Source organism: Meleagris gallopavo, chromosome 3 (assembly GCF_905368555.1).
Source record: "Meleagris gallopavo chromosome 3, MGAL_WU_HG_1.1, whole genome shotgun sequence".
Lineage (NCBI taxonomy): Eukaryota > Metazoa > Chordata > Aves > Galliformes > Phasianidae > Meleagris > Meleagris gallopavo.
This window is the reverse complement of record NC_139406.1, coordinates 90,404,845-90,431,423: the sequence shown is the minus strand read 5'-3', so window position 1 is coordinate 90,431,423 and position 26,579 is coordinate 90,404,845. Positions and strand designations below refer to the sequence as shown.

Below are 26,579 nucleotides of genomic sequence, written 5' to 3'. Positions count from 1 at the left end.
ATTATCACTCTTTCTGAGAAGAATTTTTTCCTAATGGCTAACCTGAACCTCCCCTGGGGCAACTTAAGGCCATTACATATCGTCATTATCTTTTCTCAGGTGGCAAGTGATAGGACACACGGAAACTGTCTCACAAAGCTCCCAGGAAGAGTGGCAATGCATTGGAACAGGTGGTGCTGGACTCATCAACACTGGAGGTGTTCAAGAAACACACAGATGTGGCACTGAGTGCCACGGTTAGTGGGCATGGTGGTGATAGGTCAATGGCTGGACTAGGTATCTTCATGGTCTTTGCCAACCTTACTGACTGTATGATACCCCCCTGGCTGCAACCTCTTTTCAGTGTAGAGAGCAACGAGGTCTCCAGCGTAAACAACCCTAATTCCACCAGCTGCTCCTCATATGTATTGTTTCCAGTCCCTCCAACGCTTCTATTGCTATTCTTTTGCAGCGAGACACAGAGAAAACGAGCTCAAGCGTGGAGAGCTGCCTCTGAGACACAGAGAGGAGGACGAGGGGTTAAGCTTCACGAGCTCGCCTCTCTTTCCCTCAGCCCAAAGGGATCGCGCATCGGGGAAAGGAGCGAGAATGGATCCTGTAAGGGCGAACGGAACCGCGCCCGCTGACAGCACCGGAGGCAGCGGCCGACGGCTCCGCCACCTGAGGCGCCTGCGCAGGCGGGGCGGGAGCTCCCACCTCCTCGGTGCGAGGGGCGGCAGCCTGACCCCCTCCCTCCTCCCCCGCAGCCATGTTAGTGCGGGGAGCGAAGGAGGGAGAGGGCAGCGCGCATCCCATGGTGCAGCGCGCCGGGAGGGCGGGGGAGCGGCCTGGAGTGGCCGGGGCAGGGAAGCTGGGAGGCAGGCAGGCAGGGAGGGAAGCGAGCGAGCGAGGAGGCAAGCAAGCAGCAAGCCAGCCAGCCAGCCTCCTCACTGCGCACAGCCACCGAGAACGGGGCGAGCAGCGCTGCTGCGGGACCACCTCACGGCTTCACCCATCTCCGGGCCGCCGGGGCGGGACGGGGGCGGCTGCCCGCAGCGCGGTGAGTGCGTGAGGAGGGGGCACTGAGGACTGGAGCGAGGCGGCCCGACTTACATAACGGGGAAGGGGCGTCCCTGGGGGAGGTTGGGCTGGGGGAGGGGCGGGCAGGGCAGCGGTTTGTCTTCCGTCCCCCCCATCGCCTCGGGGGTACGGCTGTGCGAGGGGAGGCTGCGCGCACACGGAGCCGCGCTGCGAGCGGAGGGCTCCGGCTGAGGGTTGGGGGGGTTATGGGGAGAGCCGTGCTGGGAGGCCGCGGCTGAAAGGGAAAGGGGAGCTGCGGGCGTGCTGCATCCCGCCGGCCTCCCCGCCCTGCCGCCCGGCTCCGCGGCTCGGCCGGCTCGGTCCCACCGGATGTGGAGCGGAGCGGAGCGGGACGGTCCGTCAAGTAAACAAAGGGGAAAGGGAAGGGGAGGGGGGGGATCCGCGCCTGGTTCGCCCCTTCCTCCTCCCGGGAGGGCCGGTGGACGTGCGGCTGCGGTGAAGCGCTTGAGGCTTCTTTCTTATGCACAATGCCGGTTTTCGCATCCATTCCCCTTCCAAACTTTCCTCGTTTTAGGAGCGGGGCGGGCAGTCTCTTTGATATATTTTCTCTTCATTTTTTTTTTTTTTCCTAGCTGGAGGACTGTAGCTCACTGTAGCGCTTCATTGCGAGCCGGCTGGCAGTCGGGCTGATCGAAATGCTCTGAAGGCAGTTTACCCTGCAGGCCCCAGCAGCGCCGTTTGACTCGGCGGTGTCAGCCCGCAGCTCCGTGTTTGATGGCAGTAATAGCGGTGCTGTAGCGAAACGTGTCAAACAAAAAAGAAAAGTTTGCTTGAAAGGAGAAGCGCTTGGGGATTGCTGCCGAAGTAAACGGGATTTAAACGTGTTAGCTTAAAAGTGGTGCTGCCGTGCCCCCTTTAAGATTCAGGTTCTCTCAGTTTTTCACTTTTTTTTTTTTTTTTTGTATTGGAAAAGCCCTGCATTCCTCCCAGCTAATCTGCCGTTAGCATCTCTGCTTTTATTAAACCTGAGTTAGGTCAAGAGCACAGCTGGGTAGGGGCCAGAAAATTTAGTTACACAGCTATTCAGAACAGCTTGTTATCTTACTGATGTTGGCTATGTCTGAAATACCCCCGCTTCCTTTCTCCACCCATCTCCTTTCTGATTCCCTCTACAATAAGGCTGTTATCCACCACGTTTCTGTGTTGGAACACCTTTGCTCCAGTGGTGAGATTTGCAGAGTGAAGGCCACAGCCTTTGGGTTTCTTGATGTGAGGTTTATAGCAGAGGTTCTGTGAACTATGTATATTTGATAAATCTAATGGATGTGAAATCCTGAGGTATTATTAGGAAGAACAAAAAAAGAAAAGGGAGGAGGCATTTCTTTAGTTGCTGTGGAACGTTTTCTCTCTGAGAAATACACTCTTGAGTAGCTTTTTTTTTTTTTTTTTCAGTAGTCAGAAATTAATCTGTCCTCTGTACTATTATGTTTTAAATCCAGTATTTGCAGGTTGATGCTGAGCTCGGATTGATGCTTGCGTTGGTTGAACTTTTGTTTTTATAGAAAGGGTAAAATGTACACATGAAAGGAAGATGGGATGGTACTTATTTGTCAGCAGCTCTAAGCTTTATTCAGCCTTAGGTATTAATAAAAGTGCGAAGCGTGTGCGGTTGACATAGCAATCAACTGGTAGCGCTGGCACTGGAGAGCTTCATCCAGAAATGAATATTCTTAGAATAGCACTCTGCTATCTTGAGGGTGTGATTTGCTGAAAGAGCTGTAAAAAAAAAAAAAAGTTGTAATTTCTGAAGATCTGATGTGGTGATGCAACTTTGCTTCAAAGCAATTGCATGTTGTTGAAAGGACTTTCTTAAGTATAATGGTTTACCACATTATGACTAATATGTGAAAGGGGGAAACCTTGGTTTTTTTAAATTCCACCAAACTAGTGTGTATTTGGGGGGGATTAGGAGAATAGTTCTTTTTGAAGATCAGGTACTGAACCAAGTAGGTCTGACGGTTTAGCAGATTAATTTCTATTTGTAATTGACTATTCTTATTTTTTTTGTTCAGTGTTGATCAGTGTTTTCTCCCACTCATTCGCTGCGGTGCGCAGTAATCATAGACTCACCAAGGTTGGAAAGACCTCTAAGATCATTCAGTCCAACCATCTCCCTATCGCCAGTATTTCCCACTGGTAATAATAACGTCCCCATTCCAGACAGCTGTCAGTGAAAATGCAGTTGTGTGACTCTTACCTCCATCAGATGTGGTTCCCAGATGCTGTTTTTCCTCTCATGTCATGCAGGTGTAGTTCCAACATTCTAGGTACCATTGCTGAGTACTTTGGACATAGCGACTTAATTTCCTGAGAAGGTTGTAGTTATAGGACAGTATTTAAATCTGCAATGAACAATATTAATACATATATTTAGATGGGGGTTGATGGGTGATCAGGAGGACCTGCTAAGGAATGTAGTTAATGAGGATCTGAACCTCTGGTTTTGTACTGTGGATTTAATTTTTTTTCCCCTTTCCTTGTAAGTTTGTGTTCTTTCTACTATGAAAGCTTCCTAAGTTAGTTTACTCTTTGCTCAGCATTTAGTGTTCCTGACTGGGAAGTGTGTCTTGCTACCAGGCTGTCTTTTGAGTGATCTGCCTCAAAGAGAGTGGTTCTGTATTTAATAAATAAGTCAAGTAGCTTGATTTGACTTTCTTCACTTGTATGAAAGCAGGCCTGAGAGAAACAGTTTTAATTACCCTGTGGGTTATGCTGCAGTGTGTTTGAACTGCTAATGCTTGCAAGGCGTGTTCTGAAAGCTCTATCATGTGTCATGTCTCTCCATCCAACAGCACTGGGAACCTTACGTGTGGGAGAAATGCTGTCAGAGCTTTGCCAGAGGTGGGATGAGGCTGAAACCTGGTGCTCTTTGGCTCTGCCAGTACTTGGAATGTACAGGTGCACATCACTGGTTTTGAGAGCATTTTGTACATCAGGAAGAAACCAGAGAACAGTTTCTGGAATCTGGCTTGCAAAGTTTGGTAGCAATTTCCATCAAGTAAAAATTAGAATGGAAAAGGTAAATAATGAAAGGTCAAGGGCCACAGGCTTTGTTGGAGATCATTTTTTTCTTTAATCGACCTTTAATGTGAGTCCTTCCAAATTTCAGTCAGATACGCAGCAGTCTACAGCTCAACTGTTAAAAATTCTCCTGTATTGGATTCCCTTTGTTCCCTATGACTTAAAGGTTTGTTTCCCCTCTAATGCTGTTCATTGTTTTACCTGTTCTTCTATTCCTTTTTTTGTGTTTGGTACAGAAAGGACATGTGCCAGAAGCTCAAACAACGTTATGTAGATTCCTGCTTACTGAAGTATTGCTTCTTTATTTTTGCTGGGAAGGGGAACTGAGTAACTCCAACCCCATTCTGTTTTGCTTCAGGGTTCCAGCTTCATATGGTGTAATAAAGGTCAGTTTAAAGCTTAGTCCTTAAGATGAATCTTGGCTCTTTTCCCCCACTGGAACTGTAATTCAACTCATTTCAAGACCCTGGACTAATTTCCTTCCTGCTAATCACAAGCACATAAGCAAACGGTGTGCATCGGTTGTCCTGGAGACAGTGGTCGGAAATCACACTCTTCACTGCAGTCATTCCGGATGTGCTGATGAAACAGTAAACTTAAAGACAGTGTATACGTGAGCACCTTCAAAGTGAGACCCTTCTCATTGCTCTCACCAATTGCATGGTCTGAGTGATAGAGGCAAAGCTGTTGGATACAGTAAGAAAGAGGTCAGAGGGCTCTACCGACTGCTTGCTGCTTCCTGCTGCCGCTTGGGTTTCTTTTCATTGTTTGCCTTCACATGAAAATGTGCAATTCCTGCTTTTGTTTTAATTTGTTTTGGGGGAGGGGAGAGGGAGCACACCATTCCAAGCTATTAAATGTCTTTGGAAGACAGATATGGTTTTTCTTTCAGTCCTGTTAAAGTTCCTGGGAAGGATTAGAACTGGCAGATGTTTGTTATTTTTCTTTTCCTTTTCTTTTTTGACTATAGGAAGGAGAAGCTCGTGCTCTTTCCTGTTTCCTCGCTGCTAGGATAGCAAATAATTGGATTGCTAGGAAGTAACAGAAGGCTAATTTAGCAGAAGCTCAAAAATGAGCTAACTCGATATGTTTCTTACATTTGAGTGCACCTCTTTATCCAGGGGCCCAGCAATTTCCGTGACCTTTTCTTAGTGCTGCGAAATGCTTTCTGATGTAAGCAGTAAGAGTCATCTGCATTTAGTGCTTTTTTCTTAAAGATGCTTCAGTAAATAGGTTCAAGATTACTGCTAACAAAAGAAGGAAGCACTGATGGTACTAATAACAGACTTGTTACACATCCCAGTGATTGAGTTATGCCCAGCAGTGGGGGTTGTTGTCAATCAATGCCATTTTCAAGCCGTGGGTTTTATGATCAGTGTGAATGCTGAGACAAGAGTGTTCACAATGCCCTGTGGCACTGGGAGCTTGAAATTCTGTGAGCAACATTAAAAGGTAACTTCTTACTGGTTTTAAGAGTACTTTACAAATTACTCTTCTTGTGAAATGCAGAGTTCAAGAATATAATCTGCTGCCACTCATATTTTTACAAATATATGTTCTTGATGTCATTCTTTTGACTGAGTGGTTGTAATCTTTCTGTCTATTGCGGTTTTCTTCAGAATAGTGGAATTATTACTGCCTACTGTTTCTGTAGTGAAGGCTGATGCATAAAGGAGGAAAATTAAGTTAGTGTTAAGTGGAGTACGGTTCCTTTTCTCTTCCTGTCCAACTAACCAGGCTGTTTCCCACTTTCATTTCTTCTATTTCTAGATGCTTTTCTTTAGGCAGAAATTCCTTTTGCTTGTGGCTGAGTGCTCTTGTGAATTGTTCATTCCTTTATTTTCCCTTGGATTTTAGCTGTCTCCTTCATCCTGTTGCCTGTTCTTCCTTGGTGCTCTTCATAGTGGAACCTGTTTCAAGGTGAGGATATCTCCTCATAACAGATCTGACAACCTGGGCAGTAGCATACAGAAGAAACATATGCTGCAGATACCTTCATAGCTGCTTGAACTTACTATAGATAAAGAATTAACTGCACTACTTTCATTTTGTATGAGTCCTTATCTCCCTTTCTTCACACCTCCCCCAGTGATTCCAGAACTGACTGAGGTATTGTTGTACTTCTGTTGTGAGTTCCAATACTGCAGCTTTTGCTAACTGCTGGTGGAAAGAGATAGCAAACACTGATACAACCACAGGGCTGGAAGTCAGGAGGTAAGAATTATATATAAGCCACAGAAGAGACAGAAATAAATTTTTTCTATCTGATGCTGGTTAAGCTGATTTCATTGCTATGCTCAGACTTTGTCTACCAGCGTATAAATGCGTGGTAGTTCTGAAAGAGCTCGCTGTAAGAGGAGCGTGAAGTGCCACTCACAGGGAAAAGCAGAAACCGTGATGTTGGGTAAAAGCTGTTCATTTAAGGTGCTGCTTGGAAGGAGCCTTGATGTGGCTGTCTCAATTAATTCATGTTTGTCAATGTACACGTGAACGTTTCAGTGTTTGGCTTAGACCTACACTTGTATTTACTGAATAAGATGCACTCACATTTAATTTAGCTAGTAGGAACAAAAGCAGCTTGATAATACGTATATGGGGAAAAAAGCTGCAGGTTGGAGGGTTTTAATTTCTTAATTCTGTATTTGTAGGGTATGTATTACACAAGACAGTTCTAAAAAGTGATAGAATGAAACAGTAGTTTTCTGTCACCATTCTTCATTCTGGGAAACTTTTGCGCACTGCTGACACGTGAGTTTCTGTTGCTGGCAGTGAAGTTTTTGCAGATGTTACAAACCAGTTTCTTTTCTTCTGTTAACAGCAGAGTTACGGGAGTGCTGTTGATAAATGGAGAAGCGTCTTTGAATTTTATCAGTTCTCATTTTCTATTTCAGGCTGAAGCCGTTTATGCCAGAAGTTTCTAGATCCTGGATGGTTTATTAACTATCTTGTTTTAGTTTCTAAAAATCAGAAAGCTGTTTTTCTGCCTTTTTTTTGGTGCTTTTCGTCTCTGCAGCCCCTCTTCCTGCTCAGTTTTGTGCATTTTCAATGTTGTTTGCTCCAATATGCATTTCAAAGATGCTTTTCAAAGTCTTCAAAAGCTGAGTAAGCTTGGATGTGCGTGGTGTTGGTTGCTTATGGCTCAGTGTGTGGTTAACCTTGTGAAGTTGCAAAGAAATCTATCTCTTACGTGGTGTGTTGGGGGTGATTACTTGGAAACATTACAGTTGGAAAATACTGCTGAGGCCATCAAATCCAGCCATCGACCCATCACCACCTTGCTGTGCACTGCTAGGATTCGGCTAGAATGCTGCACTCATTTGTGGCACCATCCATCCAGAAAAGGTTTTTCTCTCTTTGGGATGCTTTCAAGAATGATCAGATACCTGAAGTGTACGATGCATGAGAACTGAACAAGTTAAGGTGCTGATGTTTTATCTCCTTGTAATCTTATTCCTGTGTGGTGGGCTACTTATGAGAAGGGAGAAGATAAGGGCTTGGGAGGGCTAAAACGAGATTGCTTGCTTAAATAGGAGGGCTTGAAGTATTGTGTTACTTCTAATGTGAAGAGTAATTGAGTGTTGAAATAGATTGGGAGTGGTTCTCATCACTGGCAGTCTTTAAGAACCAGTTAGTTATCTGTCAGAAGGGAGATGGCTGTTTGTCCTATTTCAGGAGTGCCAGATTCCTTGAATGGCCTCGTGAGTTGTATCTACTGAATTTGGGGATGTTAATAGGTAAAGAACATGGCTTTTCGGCTTTACACTGATAGTGTAGCTCACAGTCACCCCAGCAGCTCTCTCAGCTCCTCTGAGCAAGTCCTCCCCTGATACTTTGCAGTTCTGGTGTAAATCTGTTGCAGGCAAAGCATCTTGTGTTTGGTTTGTGGCATGTTGCTTCAGTTACACCTAAAAAGCTCAGGAAGATCCTTGCCGTAAGTGAAATTGTCATGCTCTTCTATATTTTATGTTACCCGAACATGGCTGGAAAACCTGAGCTAAAAACTGCTTACTGATACTGCAACAACTAGTTCCATTGCCATTTGGTTGTACCTTTATACATTTCATTACAGAATACGTGCCAGGCCACTAAACTGCGTGAGCAAGTCAGTAAAATAGCCTTAGACAATGATACTCCTTGGTATAATGAGTGTATTTCAGTGCATATTGATAAAATGAGAGTCTTTATTTCAGAAGAGTAGCCTGGAACTTCTGGTGAATTTGCGTCTCACTCTTAGTGCCTAGCTTGAGTTTGGATGTTGCCAGTAGGCTTCCTCTTAATTGTAACTTACATGAGTCTGTTCTAAAGCAAGTCAAAATATTTCTCAGCATTTTGTCATGGAAGGAGTAAGTCGCTGTTGAGATTAGGAAAGAGAATTAAGAATTAAGTAGTGAAAAGGTTTATGGAGACAAATCACGGCGTGGTCTGCATGCCTGTCTGTACTCAGCACAGCTTCTGCTGGAAACTGGTGTTATGGCATGTTCTGCCTTTCACATGTTCCTTCTGGAAATAAACTGATGGATTGAATAGCATTTTTAACTTGAGTTAAAAGTTTGGTGCAGAAGTTGCTTGAATTAGGTGACTCTTCATCAGCATGGTAATCTAATATTGATTTCAGATTTATGTATTGTAGAATCATGAAATGGCCTGGGTTGAAAAGGACCACAGTGATCATCGAGTTTCAACCCCTATCATGTGCAGGGTCACCAACCAGCAGACCAGGCTGCCCAGAGCCACATCCAGCCTGGCCTTGAATGCCTCCAGGTTTGGGGCATCCACAACCTCCTTGGGCAACCTGCTCCAATGTGTCACCACCCCCTGAGTGGAAAAACTTCCTCCTGAAGCCTTCTTTTCTCCAAACTAAACAAGCCCAGTTCCCTCAACCTTTCTTTATAACGTAGACTTTTGTAGTCTGCTTCTGCTTAGTGATGTGTTTGTATGTTGTATAGTTTGGAGGAAAAAAGACAATCCCTTCCAAGCAGTTCAGTAGTGTATGTTTTAGTGCATATGTACATAAATTGTGCTGGATATATGAAATGGACAGTAGTATATCACGAAAAAGTAATTTCCAGAAGCAAATAATATTCCTTCCATCTTGTATATATGTTTTTTTGGTATAGGTTAAGGATTGATGTTGGTAGGAGAAATGGAGGAGGGAGCACATGGCATTGGTTTCTATTGTGGGAATGTTCTGACTCTTAACTCAATTGAATATTCACAAAGCATTAATTACTCATATTTCTCTTGTTACAGAAGGAAACAAAAATAACGCAGTCAGTGCTGCTGTAAAACTTAGTCCAAGAGTGGTGCAGAATCAAAGCACCAAATCTACCTACCTCCATCTGCTCCCCAACGTTTGTCAGTGTTCATTTTTTATAAGAAACTGAGTGTTGGCTTTCTGCATTTCATTACCTTGTTGCCTGAAGTTCACTGCACACATGAAAGAAATCCCACTTGGTTGTTTATTAAGGAGATTAGATGGCGTCAGAAGTAAGAGGTGTACAGCATAGGAGATTAATCCTAATGGGGATTTAAGGGAAAGTTGTTAGGCTACCAAGCCTTCCTTAATTCAGCCTTAGTAAGAGGGGGAAGAGTTGGTTTGTGAATGGAGGTACTGCTTGCCTTGTGCTGTTTCAGTGCTTTCAACTTCATGCCTTGCTCTGTTTTCAGTGCAAGGGGATAGGTAATTTGTAGGACAGGAGCGTGTGTTACTGGCTTCATTTTACAACAGAATCAGCTTTTTTTTTTTTTTTTTTTCCCCTTAAAGCAAGGAAAATGCTTCAATTGCTTCATAATCTAAGGAAAAATAGAGATCACAGGAGCTTCTGTCCCTAGGAAACTATTTCTGGAGTTATGTAATGTATTCAGATATGCTTTTTTGAAGAAAAAGGGGAATTGCATTGATGTTCTTCCTTTCAAGTCTTAGTTACTTCTGTTGAAAAAGAGATTGCATCGCAGTATTTCCAAGGGGGAATGGGGACCTTGGTCATGCCACACCAAGCAAAAGGTCACAGAGTGAAAAGGTAGAGACTGCAGCAAGTTAGGAAAACAAACGTTTGCTTTAATACCTTGCTGTTGAAGCTGATAAAAGCAAAATAAGGCAAGACCTTATGGCTTGCGGAGTTGAGGTCAATTGTGGGAAGTCCTGATGAAAGCAGTGAGTTGTGACCAAGCATCTGAAGCACAGGCAGCATGAAGAGGAGGAAGGGAGGAGGAATACAGAGACCACGTGCATATAACATTAGAGCTTAGTGCACACTTGTCACCTGAAACGTGGTGCCTTCTTGGACTGAGCCTGCTTTACAGCAGTTCTAAATGTTGTTATGGTCAGTGTTGAAGTTTGAAGTTGGTAAACTTCTCTTTATAGCTGATTTTAATGAGTGGTAGTTTTTGGAAACAAGAGACAGCAGTAAATTTGGACTCCTTCACTTTGTGGTGGTTTTAATGTGATTCGGATGTGAGATAGTGGTGACGTTTGCCCTTCTTCTCCCACTTACTGGTTAGAACAGTCTGGTTTTGTGTTTTTCTGCAGAACTGGCTGAGTGGCTGTGTGGTTGTGCCTTGTTTTGATGCACTTAGGATGTGCATTTGGGTTCAATGTGTCAGTTTCAAACTCTGCTTTAATGATTAGGTTCTTCTGGTGTCCGAGTCCTTGAGCAATGTTAAGGACAAACTAGTGTTTGTATCCCAACTGTCCCAAAACTTCTCACGATAGCTGCTTCTTCAGTCTTGTATCCGTATGTAGAGTTGGTGGGTGTAGAGTTCAGTGGTGCCCTGACTGTTACAGAACATTCCTTGAAGGCTTTGTGTTGTTTTTTTCATCCAGAATCATCATGGAATGGCTTAGGGACTTCATTAGGTTCGCACAGACTCACTTTCTGAGCCTGTCGAGGTCTCTCTGGATGGCATCCCTTTCCTTTAATGTGTCAGCCACACCACTCAGCACCATCATTGGTGTCATCAGCAAACTTGCTGAGGGTGTAGTCAAGCCTGTCATTGATGAATGTGTTGAAGAGCACCAGTCCCAAGACAGACCCCTGGGGGACACCAGTCATCTCCAGCCACCACTGGGACACAGTGCTGCTCACCACAACCCTCTGTCTACGGTCTTCCAACCAATTCCTTATCCCCCTCAAATCCATCTCTCACCAGTTTAGAGTTAAGGATGTGGTGGGGAGACCAAAGGCCTTGCACGAGTCCAGGTAGATAACACTGATCGCCTTCCCTTTGTCCACCAAAGTCTTTGCTCCATCACGGAATGCCACCAGACTGTCAGGCACTACCTTTCTTGGTAAAGCTGTGCTGGCTGTCTCAGATCACCCACTCATCCCTCACGTGCTTTAACGTGTCTTATAGGAGGATCTGTTTCATGATTGTTAGTAGAGTATGTTGAGGGCTGTGCTATTTTCTCTTTTGGTGCTGCTGTTAAAATTGCTGCAGACAGATCCATTGCCCCTGTTGCTCAAAGTGGAGGAGCTGTGTCTGTACAGTTGTTTGTAGATTAGGTAGAAGAAGTGTCCTGTTGTTGTCCACCCTGTTTACAAAGGTAGATAGTGATAGGACAAAGGGGAATGATTTTAAACTGAGACAGGGGAGGTTTAGGTTGGATATTATGAGGAAGTTTTTCACTCAGAGGGTGGTGAGGCACTGGAACAGGTTGCCCAAGGAGGTTGTGGATGCCCCATCCCTGGAGGCATTCAAGGCCAGGCTGGATGTGGCTCTGGGCAGCCTGGTCTGGTAGTTGGTGACCCATTACACAGCAGGGGGTTGAAACTCAGTGGTCATTGTGGTCCTTTTCAACCCAGGCAATTCTATGAAGATCATCTAAAAATATACATATACATGTATATGTGTATATAATAGCATCACAATTCTGATAGTCGTAACTGACATTAAGTTCTGATAAAGAAAATACTGCGTCCAGAAATTGACATTCCTGTTCTTACCCTACACTGGCATTGTTCCTGGAATCTTTCCTCTCCTGTTTGTGGGGGTGTCTTATAACTTTCTGTAGTTCTAAACAGGCATTTCTATGTATGTATAAGAATAAAAATCTTGCACTGTGGCAAAAGTTGCTCTGCTTGGCAGATCAAAGATAGAAGGGAGAGGTGAATGAAAGTGGTGTTGTTGGACTGTAATGGTCCAGCTTTGGCTTTGTAGGGCTTGAGGTGATTTATCTGTTATCTGAAAATGGTGTTGGGGATCAGAAGGAGAGGGGAGTTTGTGAAGAAGATATGTATGGAGAGATGAGAAAAGAGCAGTGAGGATAAATGTCCTTCAAGAGTATGATTAATGAGCGTTTGAGCACTAAAATACAAGGAAGCTGAGAATGTTCTGTGCCTAAAATATATTTAGTGTTTGTTTTCTTGGATACTTGTCATTGGTTTGTCTTGAAAGGTCTGTGTGCTGAAGATTTCTAACTGGAGGGAGGGGCTGGCAGTCAAAAATCAGTTACAGGCAGTGTACTTGGAGGTTTAGATCTCCAGGTAAGATGCTCTTATCTTTTAATTAAAGAAGTAGGTAGAATTAGGGGTGATTTTAAAGAGAAAAATAAGACAGTCATAGATAAAAGTGAGTTTTAAAAAAAAAAAAGAAAGATAACACCAGAGGAAATGGAACAATCTTAGCTAGCTGGGAAAAGTATAAAAAGGAATAATTTCCACCAGAAAAAAAAAAGTGTATTAAACTTAACATTTAAATATTGTCAGTTTATAGAAAATTTTCCCTTTCTGGAGAAAGGTAAAGAAATTTCGAAAGCTATGGAAAGTTCTCTTCAAAAGCACAGGAAAATAAATCTGCTGTATTTTGGTCTAAAGAAACCACGTTGTAAGATATTTCACCTTTTAAGCAAATGTATAAATGCACACTACTGCGATGAACCCAGCCCACTTTGTATGTTAAATTTTCTAATGACCAGTTTAGAAATTTTCAGTGCTTATCCCAATTGTAATGAGACTAACTGATGTGTTTTTCAATAGGGTAGCAGCTGGTCAAAGCTGAATTGAACACAGAAGACTTGTTATCACCTTTTGTGTCCCAAAGTTAACCAGTAAGCAGTAGGAAGATGCACCACGAAGACAGATCTTGGGGTACATGCTTGGGAATTGCTCTCAGTGTAGCAGAGATGAAATAATCGTGTATTGGGATCATTTCTGACTGTCTCATGCTCTTTGCAGTTAGTGGTAAAGCAAAGGGCTTTTAATCTGTGTTTTAGGGATGCTCTACAACATCACATCAGTACAGTGTTTGTGTGCTGAATTTAACACGCATGGATAGTTATATAGAAAATCAGTAGGATAACTGGTGGAAAATCTATTCTGCTCCTAGGTGTTTGCATTATTGATGTCTAAACAATAAAAATAATATTTCTCTGGTATTTGTTTGGAGCATTTTTGTTATACATGAGGAGCTCCCACAGCTGTGACATGCTATTATTTTAACACATGCTTTAAGGGTACCGCTGACGTAATTTCCCTGAGTGGAGGAAGGTCATTTCTATCAGCCCTGGAAGCTAAAAGTAGCTTTTGCCATATCAAAGAAAGTGTTTCTTTAAATAAATCAATAACTGCGTGGATTTCTCAATCTGCCAAGCAGTCTCTTGAGGAATTGCCCTTTTCATAAAGGATGTAAAAGCTTGCCATGATGTCATTCCCATTGTGTTAATCATTGGTGTTCTCACACGTTGTCCCAGATAACGACTGATTCCTGTACAGCATGCTGAGGGAAGCTGTCATTTGCTGCTCGGGCTGATAGAGATGATAGGTCAGCTGGCTGCTGGGACCCTCTCAGCAATCAGGGTGGTTTTTAATGTGGTGAAGTTATGCGTTAGAAGCAGAGGAAATCTGAGATGTATTTGATGTACTTTGCTCTGCTGCGTGTGGGCATTATGCTGTCATATGCATGCACCAATCTGGCTGCACTCCTTATTCCCATTAGGAAGTTAGTTAGTTAACTTTTAACGTGGGCACAACAGCTGTGTAATGAAAGGTTAAAATTCAACCTGAGTTCTGCAAAGCAATCTCTGTGCTGCTGGTATATGAAAGGTGTAAGGAGAAGGCAGTATGTATTGTGTTCCATAGCTTCACTTAAATTCAGACATGTACATTTTTGTGTCTGTTCATCTAGAAATTGCAAGTGTTTCAATTTTCCATTTATCGTAGAATCATAGAAAGCCCTGGGTTGAAAAGGACCACAATGACCACCGAGTTTCAACCCCCTGCTGTGTAATGGGTCACCAACTACCAGACCGGGCTGCCCAGAGCCACATCCAGCCTGGCCTTGAATGCCTCCAGGTTTGGGGCATCCACAACCTCCTTGGGCAACCTGTTCCAGTGCCTCACCACCCTCTGAGTGAAAAACTTCCTCCTAATATTTTTCACCTAAACCTCCCCTGTCTCAGTTTAAAACCATTCCCTCTTGTTATAGCATAGGTCAGTACTAAAAGAGAGTTCATTCTGGTTGTTTTTATTCTTACCTGAACAAAACTAAGCTACTTGGCACAGTTCCTTTTGGTATTGCTGTTTTTTGGCATGAGTTTACCTCGTCAAATTCAGTTCTCATGGAAATCTTCCAGTGGCCTTTGTGTGTGGGAGAAGCAGCAATGTGAATAAAGGCTCAGAAACAGTTCTGTAAAATTGATTTCTTTCTGCTTAGTTCTGCCTTCATCCCCGGTCCATGTTCAAAAGACAAAAAAGCCAAAAAACAAACAGGTTTTTTTTTTTTTTTTTGCTCTTTTGCTGGTTTACTCGACTCTGTGTCCTTTCAGTTTGGTCAGTTCCTTTAAGGAAGAAACAAACAAATGCAAACCTCTTTTTGGACAGTCGTACATGTGTATTCTGAGCTATATCTGTATGCATTTGTTACACTGACTTGAATGTCCTGTGATGCACGTACCCTGAGGAAATAAATGCTTTTCACTAGTTCCTGCTATACACACTTGTTTTCTGGTGTGTTTTTTTTTTTCTTCATGCTTTTTTAATTCTAGGTCTGGCTGCTGCTAATGTTTTGGATCTCTCATCAGGATTTTCAGCATTCTTTGAACTGCTCTTGCCATTCAATGAAAGCTATATTAAAAGTTCATTTCAGAATCCTTTAAGGCTTCCCCCGCCCCTCAAAACCATAAATGAGAAATCTTTAAATTCATGCTCACAAGACCTGCAAAACTGACGGCAGCTTGCTTTGAAGTATCTTTTTCAGTTCATATGTGAGCCCCCTGGCTTCTACTGCTGCTTTTCTGGAGTCTTTTAGCTGACTGCCTTGTGAACTGGGGTATCTGTTGTCATTCATTCAATTGGAAGATTCTTATCTTCATATAATGGATATCAGTTGTTTGTGTTTTATTTACATTGAATATTTGACTACTTTAATGTTAAGAGAATAATCTGTTCTGAATGTTCATTTCAGATTTCATGTTTCGTCTTACATCAAGCGCCTACTGCTGAGAGCTGGAAGGTCTACTTAAGGTAGGTAGCACAGCAGTATTTTCCCTTCCTTCCTGGGTTCTAAGTAGAATGGCCTGTACTGATGATGTATTTATTTTGTGCACAAGAGGAATTTAAAAGGTGCCTTCTCACCTACCGAAATGACAGAGCTGGGAACTTGCTGACCAGACTGCCATCCTGGCTTTGGAGCAAAATGTTAGTGGTTTTCTGTCTTTTGAGTTCTTCTTGTACATGCAGTTTGCCTTAGGCAAGGTTTTGCTGTAGGGGGGCCTGACCTTAAGCTGCATGCACGAGTAGAGAGGTTGGGTAATCACAGCATTCTTTGTATTACAGGATTCTGATTTTGGTTGTTTTGTGATTCCTTGGGACTTTTCTCTCCCAGAGTGAATGGTTTTATTTGCTGGTGCCCACTTATATTCTGTGTATGAATGTTTAGAATGCACTTGAGTGTACCTAGAAGAACTTGTGGGATCCATTTTTATTTTATTGCTCTGACTTAGTTTGCTTTCCTCCTACATTGTCAGTGGTTGCTGGCTTTGGCTTTTACATGTAACAGAATGAATCTCTTGCCTCTTCAATAGTACCTCTGCATGTAGCTTGCTGGTATGGAGAAACCGTACTTAAAACTTGTGTATCACCTGCTTTAGGTTAATATTCTCCTTGCCTGGATTGTAATACGCTTGGTAACAGCAGATGTGGCTGCTTGTGTTGTGCAAGGACTGGATCCCCAGTGGGATTTCAGCCTGTTGTGTTGCAATTCAGCTTTGGTGCATTGAGATGAAAAGCTTGATGAGATCTGTCCATATTTTCACTTTCAGGAGTCAACAAAGGGTCACTTAATGCCTCATGACTGCCTACATTTGTAAGGCCAGGTGCCTTTTTTGTGTAATTTCTTATTCCATGCATGATCTGGATGTTGGCCTTTCTTAAATTTTCAGTTTTATAGTAATTCTTCTACTTTCTAATTCATTTCTTCCCTTTTTCTGGTTTGGGGTGCTGTTGGTATGTGCTGAACAAGTAGTATATGGAAATCCTTGGGGAAAATAAAACTTTCACCACTCCAAGGAATGAATTCAGTGCCTTAAAAAGTGGTTGTCTTCGGTTTTGTCAGCTGAACTGGAGAAATCTGAAGTACTTTTGTTAGAACAAAAAGCATCATTGCTGGTATTTTTATCATTTAAGACCAAAATTTGTTACCTTACGTGTTACATTGAATTACATTTCAGATGGAATAACAGAGGTGGTATTTTAACTTTTTTAACAAGAAATATTACTATATGCTAAATAGACAAAGCAAAGGGGAGGAGGGAGAAAACAAGGCATCCCCTCTGCAGTTCTTTATATAAAGGCCTACAAATGAAACCTGTGGTTACAGGTTTTTTACACATCCTCTTTTGGTTTGACCTTTTAAAAGGAACAGCTACTACTGGTGATGTCATAGGTAAAAAGCACACTTATATGTTTTGTGAGCTGAGTTTGTTTGGTCTTTGGAATACATAGTTTGTAAAAGGCAGAAGTGAGTCATATCCTGGTAGAAGCACGACAACGGAGTATTGATGGGTTTGTTAGGTAAATAACTCACAGTGCCTTCCCAGATAAGACATTATGGAAAAGCAGCCCTGTGAACAGCAAGGTTTTGAAATAAAAGGGGCAAGTAAAAAGAATCAGCAAAATACATTAAATGCAAATTGCAAGAACTTCCAATTTTTCAGGTTAATGTTGAAACGTGGATTATTTTTTGGCTGGGGATTTGTTAGGAGGAAAAGATTAGTGCTGCTTACTCTGATTGATATTACATATGCAAATACTAGAATGACAGTTCTATTGGAAATGGGGAAAAAAAAATAGGTGCTGGGTCTCTTGCTGTGTTAAGAGACCATTATTGTAAATTATATATTCAAATTGCCAGAATTTAAGCTCTTATGTGTACCATGATGGTCTTTTCATTACACAATCACGTGTTTTGTTCCACAAAACCAGAACCTCATTGGGTACCAAAAACATTTCTCTATTCACTGCACTCTTCGAGCCCTTCTTTGGCAGAATGGATTTTTCCTGTTAAGTTTGCAGACAGTGTCTGCTTTGGCCTCTTATCTACAAATTAATATTTGTATCTGTAGTGGATGAATCACAGAATTTAGGATCAAATGATTACATTTCAGACCTCTACTCACTCGTGCCACTTTCTTGATGTTGTAGCACTTAAAACATTTGCATTCAAAGCAAATCTCTCATTAATTTGAATAGCACCTGAAAGTACTTGGCAGTTCTGTATTTAACCCCCAGGGTATCAAGGCATGTGTCCATGAAAGAGAAACACATGGTTGATTGTGCAAAGCTTAACTAAATCACTCTGTTAACATCATCCAGCAACCCTGAATGCGTAGATGACACTGATTGCTTCAGTTCATAAAGTATTCTTTGTCTTCTCCCTGTTGTTGAATATTTACTCTATTTATTAACAGATGCAGAATAAGGTGGCACTATGAGCAACCACTGAGCTTTATGACTGTAGGTAATGGTATGGGCATATGTTGTGTGTGTAAAGAGGGACACCACGGGCAGTAGGTGGTGCTTGCACTTCCACCATCAAGCTTTACCCCAAAAAACCCTATTCTCCTAGTTGTATCCATACTGGTGATATTGAATGCTTTGCAACATCCTGGTTTTATTTTTATTTTAAATGGAATTAAAGCAGTATGTGACAAGCAGACTTGCTGTCTTAAACATGTTACTCATTCAAAAACTGAATTAGGATTCTTATTTCTTAAAGTAAGAAGTGTTTGCTTCAAGCCAGTAGCACTGGTGTGCTTATAGCTCCTCCTGGCTTCTGGAAGTGGGATTTTGCTGGATTTGTATCTGGTTTATTCTTCTGGACTTCCAAGGCATTGGACATTTATTTTTCCACCAAACTTATGGTAATTTTAAACTCTTCCAGGCAGGCTGGGCTCACGAGTGTGTGTGAGTTCATGGGCAGTTCAGTGCAGAATGTGCTCTTCTCTCTGGCTGGGTTCCTGCTGTGCTGTATCTGTATTGGCAGATGTCACCACAGCATTCATTATGCACAGTTTTAAAAGCAATGAACTTGAATTAAACAAACACAATCCGTGCCATGTGATGCTTAATGCCTTCCTGAGCTCTCTGTTCTGGCCTTTGCTCAGGATAGCTGTTATGGAGGTTGCCCCCAGAGCAATTGTTTTTTTTACACAGAAGTAAGTGGGCTGGGAGGAAATAAATTTAAGTGCTTTCTCCTTAGTTGTCTCAACCCTCAGTGGAGTTTAATGCAGCCTGTCTGGATTGTCTGGGAATACGTAAAGGAGTGAAGCAGAGGTTTGTACCTTCCATCTGGAGGTGCTAGGAGGTTTCTGTACACCAAAACAAATAATTTGTTTTACTGCTAGCCCTTCTGGTAAATGTAAGTAATGTAAGTAGGGAAGTGTAAAGCAGTAAGTAATGCTTGTGAACCTATAGGTTGTATTCTTTTGCAGTACAGTTTGGATGGATCTGTAGAATTGTATTCTAACCATGTAATGCTGCTGTTAAAATTTCCAGACTGCTTTAATTTGAGAACTGCAGATTTCTGAATTGCTGGTGTGGCTAAACACCCATTTCAGCTCAGAAATACTGAGACCTTCTCATATAGAAAACGATTCTTCATGTCTTGGGGCAACTAATTTTCTCATCATCCCAGCCCTGCAAGTACATACCTGTTGGAATCAGGGTGTTGACCTGCTCAAATCAGGAAGAGTATCTCAAGTGCAGCGTGCCTACACGTGTTTTCCAGAGTGATGACTGTGGTGCTTAGCTGTTACGGTGATAGGCTCTTATTTGTACTTGTAATAACATGGGTTGCATCCACCTTCAATGTTTTAAAAGGCAGATTACTTCTGGTTCCTTATGGTTGTTCTGCTCCACCCTCCTATTGTATTTTTCACTTCTCTAAAAACAGACGTACTGCTCTTACAGCTGCAGAGTTATGTTTGCAGTCAAGTTTGCTGTAGCTCTATTTCTGTGAGAGCACTTCACATACCTAGCTAGTAAGGTGTAATTGGCCTTGCTGATGTTTTGGATTAGAAGCTGTAGTGCCTGTTACTTGCTGCAGGAAGTGCGCAAGGCTCTGTAACACTGGTCAAGGAAAGCTGTTGAAATTCTGATTTGTTCCCTCAGCTCAATCTTATACAGAAAAAACCCCAATGATTATGGACTTTGTGTTGTTAGGTAGTGTGCTGTACCTTCCAGAATAGCTGAGTTTTGGGCACATAGTAGGTCATAGAATCACAGAATGGCCTGGGTTGGAAAGGACCACAATGATCATTGAGTTTCAACCCCCCTGTGCTACGTGCAGGGTCACCAACCAGCAGACCAGGCTGCCCAGAGCCACATCCAGCCTGGCCTTGAATGCCTCCAGGTTTGGGGCATCCACAACCTCCTTGGGCAACCTGTTCCAGTGCATCACTTCTCTGTATGTGGAAAAACTTCCTCCTAATATCTAACCTAAACCTCCCCTGTCTCAGCTTAAGATCATTCCCCCTTGTCCTATCGCTATCCGCCCTCGTAAAAAAGATCAACTCAGAATCAGCCTTTGAGTGCATGTTGATGTGTGTTGACTGGATTCTTGTAGACCAAATGCTTGAAGGGGATTTCTGCAGAGCATCAAAAAGACCAAAATTCAAACCAGACTATAATCTTTCCAAGGCTTGAAAATTCCTGTTTTTACTTGTAAACCTTCCTGTTATTGTTTCTAATGACTTCTGTTACTGGTTTTGCATCTTGAGTTGTACTTGAGCAGTAATGAGTGCCCTCATGCTACAGACTTCGCCTACTAAATATAAGAAGAAAACCAGTGGACACAAAACCATACTGACAATCCACAAAATCCTGGAATTATCTTGCCAGTAATTGCATTATGCATATATGTGTTTGGCTACTCCTACCTTGGTGTAAAACTGATGGAAAATGGTATGATAAAGTTGTACCAGCTGTTCTAATGCTTCTTTCCTTCTCATCTGCCTAGAGGACACAATAAGAGATAGAAGTGAACAGCGTGTTGAAATAGTTTCAAATCAACCTAATCTTTATGTCCAGATGCTTATAGATAACCTGTCTTGCTTATTCTCTCTGTTCTTTGGAATCTTGTTTCGTAATTCTTCCCATGTATCATCATTCTTTAGCTTCTGTTTTGAAATGAAATGCTTTGAATTTGCTTGCTAATCTTATAGCCAAGCAGCCTTTACTTATGAAAAGCTTTCTTCTGCTTGCTGTGTTTGTGCTGTCAACTACTTCCATTTAAAATGTACCGTCTAAACAGTGGAGTTTTGGGCCAGTTTGGAGCAGAAATGTTGTCCACAGTGTTATGGAAATGGTGCTGTGTTTTCACATGCTCGAATTAATTTCATGAAATCTTTTTACAGTAGCAGGAATTGCTTTTTATTATTTTGTGTGCTAGTCAGACATACTGCTGTCTCATGTATAGAATAGGTGACTGTCAGAAGTCATGTGGGTTCCTTAGTTTCCTTCTCTCTGGAAGCTGTGAAAGAGAACTTGCTTCTATGACAAGATTCAGAGTGGACAACTCAAATTCCCGAGGTAAGATTCTAGGTAAATGCAGCTTGGACGTTGTTTCTTTATTAGGAACTGTGAGAGGGCACGAGAAGGTAAATAACAGTCTATAACTATACCTTGATTGCATTAAACTAGATACCCCAGTGGGAAAGAGCACTCTAAAGGGATTCAGCTAACAAAACTTAGGCTCAGTAGGCACCACTAAAAGGCACCACTAAATTGCTGCTGTTCAGCATGTGTGAAAGCTGTACTGCAACAGCTCACAGCTGTGTTGTGAAAGGTGCGATCACTAACTGAGATTCCTATTTAAAATAAAAAGGTCATTTCTTATTTTAGTATAATAGTATTAGGCATGTGGAAAGGAAAAGGGCACTGAAAAAGTCATGGTTGTCAGCAGGGCTCCAGGTTTCGTGTTCTAGATTATATTTGTGTTTATTATGAGCAGGTGGTAGTGTCATCATTTCCCTCTTTCTGGATCAGGCCGGTCGGTTTAACTTTCAGAATAGGATGATAAAAGCCTGGCAGTGTCTCAGTAGGTGTCAAGGTCCAAAGAAATGAGAATAGCTGTGGCCGTGGGGATTTTCACTTTCAGCTTACTCTTATTCTTTGATAATTTCTGCAAGATAAATGTCTAAAAGCGATGGTGGGCTTTTTCTGGTCATACTAACACTTAATGTATTTTGACTTTCTTCAGTTTCTTGTAGTCTCCTGATGTTGTTTTGTCAATAGCGACATTACTGGGAGTCTGAATGGTTTGTATCATAGCTATTTTAAGCAGAACAATTCAAGTTGTACTCATCTGTCTTCAATGTACACTGACTCTTATAAATCGTCTTCATATAAATTAGAGTTGGACTCTTATTATGATGAAGAGTGTACCTTACAAACCTCTGCATAGTAACTTTTGTCTTTGGAAAGCAAACAGGATCTGAACTTGCACCTCCTTTTTGCATGGTGTTACAGGCTGTGTGTTAATTATTTAATACGTTAAACACAGAATTTGAAGAAAGGAAGTAAGTATGTTGATTCATTGGGGTTAACCTCATTCTGAGGAATAATTTTTCCTAGAACAAGTCTTGACCTATATGACTTAAGACCTATATGATAGGTAAGAAGCAAGTCTCTGTCAAGGACTAATCTGTTTCTAATTGCAACCTGACCCTTGCTTGATGAGAGCAGTATAGTAAATCAAGTCTTTTTATCCTATCAGCTGAATACCAATCTGTGTACGAGAATAAAATTTGACAGAGTAGCTTTTCATTTTGCAGGTTTGCATGCCTGTGGTTCTGCCAGTCAGTGCATTTGTGCCCTTTCATGGCCAGAAGCTTGTATGTGCTCTGCTTTGAACCATTCCCAGTTTTATGTTCTGCTTCTTCAGGCAGCTCGTTCCTGAGCACAGGATCTGTTTGTATCCAGCCCGAGTCCTCGTGCTTCTGGCTCTGTGCTAAATATTAAACAAATGTGACCCTAAAAGATGATGTTTCTAAACAGAGTGACCAGAGTATTTTCGGGGGAGGCTTGCTTTGCTGAGAGGCCTGCTTTCTCCCAGAGATCTTGTATGTGTATAAGTAGTCAGTGAAGACTTGGATGTCTGGGGGGCAGTGGGATGGAAATGATCTGGGCTTCAGTTCGGAGGTTTCCTGTTAATAAGGTTTGAAGAGAGGCCAAACCAAAGATACCTGGAAGAGTTGCTTTAATTACTTGTAATGTGGGGTGTGTGGAAATGTGTGTGTATATGATGGGAGAGTTTGTACCAGTTACTGTTCTACTTCTCTAAGGAAGAGGGCTTGATAGTAAATCCAGAGTCTCAGAGACAGAAAAAATGACAGAATCCTGGATTCTGGGGGATACAGGGAATTCATATTTTTGACATCACTTTTGATAACCAGTTCTTTACCTTGGAAACATAAAATAAATACTCTTCTCCTTCTGGAAAGGTGAAAGAAAGGCATCACAAAACCAGTAAGTTACATTACTCAGTGTGCTGATGGTATCTATATTCACAGTGATTACAGCAGACAAACCTGCATAGAATGCTGCTGCCATAACTGTATTCCAACAACATGAGTAATTTGTATCAGAAGATACTGGTTTTGCTTTTCTAAAACTCCCACTTGAAGGTATACTCAGGCAAAGAAAATCCGTGATAGCTACATTCAGTGGAGCACAATAGGTTTAAGAAGTAGTTGAAACAGTGCAGATACTCAACTGGAGTTATGTTTTGAGAATCTAACACTTTGCAGATTTTGTGTCCCCTGATTCTTAAGGGGCTGGAGCTTGATGATGCTTGAGTTCCCTTCCAACCCAAGCCATTATATGATTAGATAGTGGGCAAAATGAAGAACTGTTAAGGAGGGGAGGGGAAGGTTCAGTCAACTGGAATGCTCATCTGTTATAAAGTACACAACTACATCATCCCTTCTAGTTCCTCACCTGTTTTTTTTTTTTTTTTTAAAGAAATTATATTTAATAATTAAACTTGCTTCTGAACTTTTAAAATTGTTAGGAGAAAATAATTTCTATATTATTTTGGTGAGATGAGTGGGGTTAACTAATGTGTTACATCCAGGTGAACTTTTCTTCCCTTTCAAAATGGCTTTTCAAGAGGAAATTCATGGGAATTGAAGGACACTTCAAAAGGAGTTTACAGGGTGGCCCAAATCTTGGCCTCAGCTCTGGAGTTTTTGCTTTCATTAAAGTTATAGAAGGCTCTGGAATCTGAACAAAAGATTGTTGCTTTTGTGTGTAGAACTTAATTTTTTTCTCCGTCAAATGACAACAGTGGAAGATTTCAGCAAATCTTATTTTGCATCATCTTGGTTTTGACCTCTGCAGCATCCATTTTTTATTTATTGCTGGTCTGATGAGGTCATATGCAATCTGTTCTTGAAATCATGTAATTCTTACCATTACTTCTTATTAAGATTGCCTAAAACATGTTTTGAAGCGAGGACACGTTCAGATTTGTCTGAGAGCTCTCAGTGTCAAAGTTAATTTCTTACATTCTTAACTCCTACACTGACTGTAAATTAAGTATTGATTTTATATGTTGGTGTTTCTAAATAAAAAGCATTTCTGAATTACGGATAATTAATCTTAAATTCCATACTTTCATATGCAGTAGTGGTTCAGAAAGCCAGACATCTGCATTACTGCCGTGTGTTTTATATGTGTGGTTTCCGTGTTAAACCAATTCTGCTGATGTGAGGCTAGCTTGTTTGCAGTGCACATTAGTTGTTGAAAGGCTTGGTGCAAATATGAAGAGGAAAAAAAGGAGCAAGTAAGAAATAAGTTACTGTTAACCAGCTTTCTAGTGTGATGGTCCTGTTACTTGCATGAGAAAAACATGGAAGCTCCACACTTACCTTTCATACTGCCCATCTCATGGGGTTCTGCTTCTCAGAAAACTCAAAAGTCAGAGCTCAGTTCTCAGTGGTTTTCTATCACAGATTTAAATATTTAGCTCTTAACCAGTCCAGTGCAAGAATGTTCCCAATGTAGATTTGTGCTAACTTCGTTTCCTCCTCCAATACATGTGAATGAGAAAATTGTCAGTTGTCGTGTTTATTTTACTGAGATTCTATCCCTTAAAAACAATACATTTTGGCTGTTGTGTGAGACAACGTGAATGACTTTAATCTTGTATTAATTCATATTTTGATACATGTCCTTGTTTTGTACCTAATCATATGCTATGATTGCTCACCTTTCATTTGAATAACTTGCTTACCTTTGGAGAGTGTTGGGTGGAGGTCCATCAGGTCTTGATCATAACACAACATTTTGAAGTCTACCAGGAGCTCTGTGTGGTGGTGGGTAGCTGCTGAGGCCAGAAGTTGGAAGGAGCCACATGCAGCCTGGATGTTTGTCTCTGACTTCGGCTGATGAAGGTCAACATTACACAGCAAGGTTGTCTAAGCTCTTCAGCAGGTAGGATGGGGTTTTCTGGCCTTAGGGCATCAGATGCAGTGCCTCTACCAACCTGACTGGTGATGAATAAGGAGACAAGGTGTCCATTAATGATGTATGTAGAAGGAACACAAAACATAGAAACCATTTTGTGGCAGAAGCTGTTGTACCTCCAACTGCAGAAGCAACACATTTGCATTTTGAATGGATGTAGTTTTAGGCTTTGAGATGAAGGCTGGGGAGGAAAATAGGGAGTGAAGTCCTGCAGAGTATAAATCTCAGAAGCCTAAACGCAACAGAGATCAAGTTCTTAGTTTCTTAGTTTGGCTTGGTGTTTTTGTACTTTAGAAAAGAGATGGGAGAGCTGGAATCTTGTTCTCAGTATTAACTTGAAAAGCCAAACAATATTGTTCTTTAAACTCTTCGGAAATAGATGTGCTGGATGCAGGTCGGATAGATAAAAGGTATTCTTGTATTCATCTTAGTGCTTTGGAATGAGGGCTCTGAATGAGTCACAGTAACTCATTGCTGCATGCATCGCCTCAAAAAGGCACTTAACATTTTTAGAATAGTTTCTAACTATTTTGTAGATTTTGGTTTTTAGACTTATATGTAATTACTGAGGTTACTGACAATACTTACTGCCTATAAGGTAGGTATGAAGATCCATTCATTAGAAAAGCCTGTTGGAAAAAGCTGAGGGTTGTTCTTGGTGTTTTTCTTGTTGTTTTGATATTGTGTTTTCTGAATTTAAGCTTGTAGACTGTGAACATTCATTGTTGGGATAAGACTTTTTTTGTGTAAGAGGATGGACCAGATGACATCCATCTCTATGTGGAAACTCACTAGGACAAATTGAAACTATAAAAAAGAAAGTCAAGATCTGCACCACCCCTGACACTGCATTTCTCCTCTGTTCACCATCATGTTTTTTGAGAATCACAGAATCACCATCACAGAGTATCCCAAGTTGGAAGGGATCCATACAGAGGATGCAGTCCAATTCTGAGCTCCACATGGTTCATTCTGTGTATATAGAATATATATTTGCATATAAAATAAATTAAGTAGCCTAAATAATCAGGCTTGTGTGTCTACCTCCTCTGTGCTGCCCTCTTCCATGTAGGTTTTGAGCATTAACTGGTTCTTAGCAAGTTCAGCACTGTGGCAGAAGCTCCAAAACACAGCTGAGTAGAGCTGCTGATTTCAGGTTGGTACCTGGCCCTTAAGTATGCAGGTGTGGGTGATGCCATATGGGTACTTCTGGAACTTGGAACCAGCTGGAAAACTCTGATGCTTCTTATACAATCATAGGATTTGGCCTAGAAGGATCTTAAAGGCCTGGCTTTGAACGCCTCCAGGAATGGAGCATCCACAACTTCTCTGGACATCTTGTTCCAGTGCCTCACCACCCTCTGAGTGAAGATTTTTTTTTTTCCTTATAACCAATTTAAACCTCCCCTCTTCCAGCTTGAAACTGTTCTCCCTCATCCTATTACTGCATCTCCAAAAGATGGAGAGAGACTTTTTACGTGTACTGAAGACTGCAGTAAGGTCTCACTGAAGCCT

General features: G+C 41.7%; 1 protein-coding gene across 6 annotated transcripts in view; it reads left to right on the top strand.

Moving 5' to 3' along the window:
- The first annotated feature begins 800 nt into the window (after positions 1-800).
- PTK2 (protein tyrosine kinase 2) overlaps positions 801-26,579 on the top strand; it is a 195,521-nt gene continuing 169,742 nt past the window's right edge. For 3 of the 6 annotated variants that reach the window (XM_085221749.1, XM_085221747.1, XM_085221748.1), the window contains exons 1-2: positions 892-1,039; positions 15,502-15,560. The gene's annotated coding sequence lies outside the window, so the exon portion shown is untranslated. Of the gene's footprint in view, positions 1,040-15,501; positions 15,561-26,579 lie in introns of all 6 variants that reach the window. The other 3 variants (XM_085221741.1, XM_085221740.1, XM_085221742.1) reach the window with 2 other exon arrangements.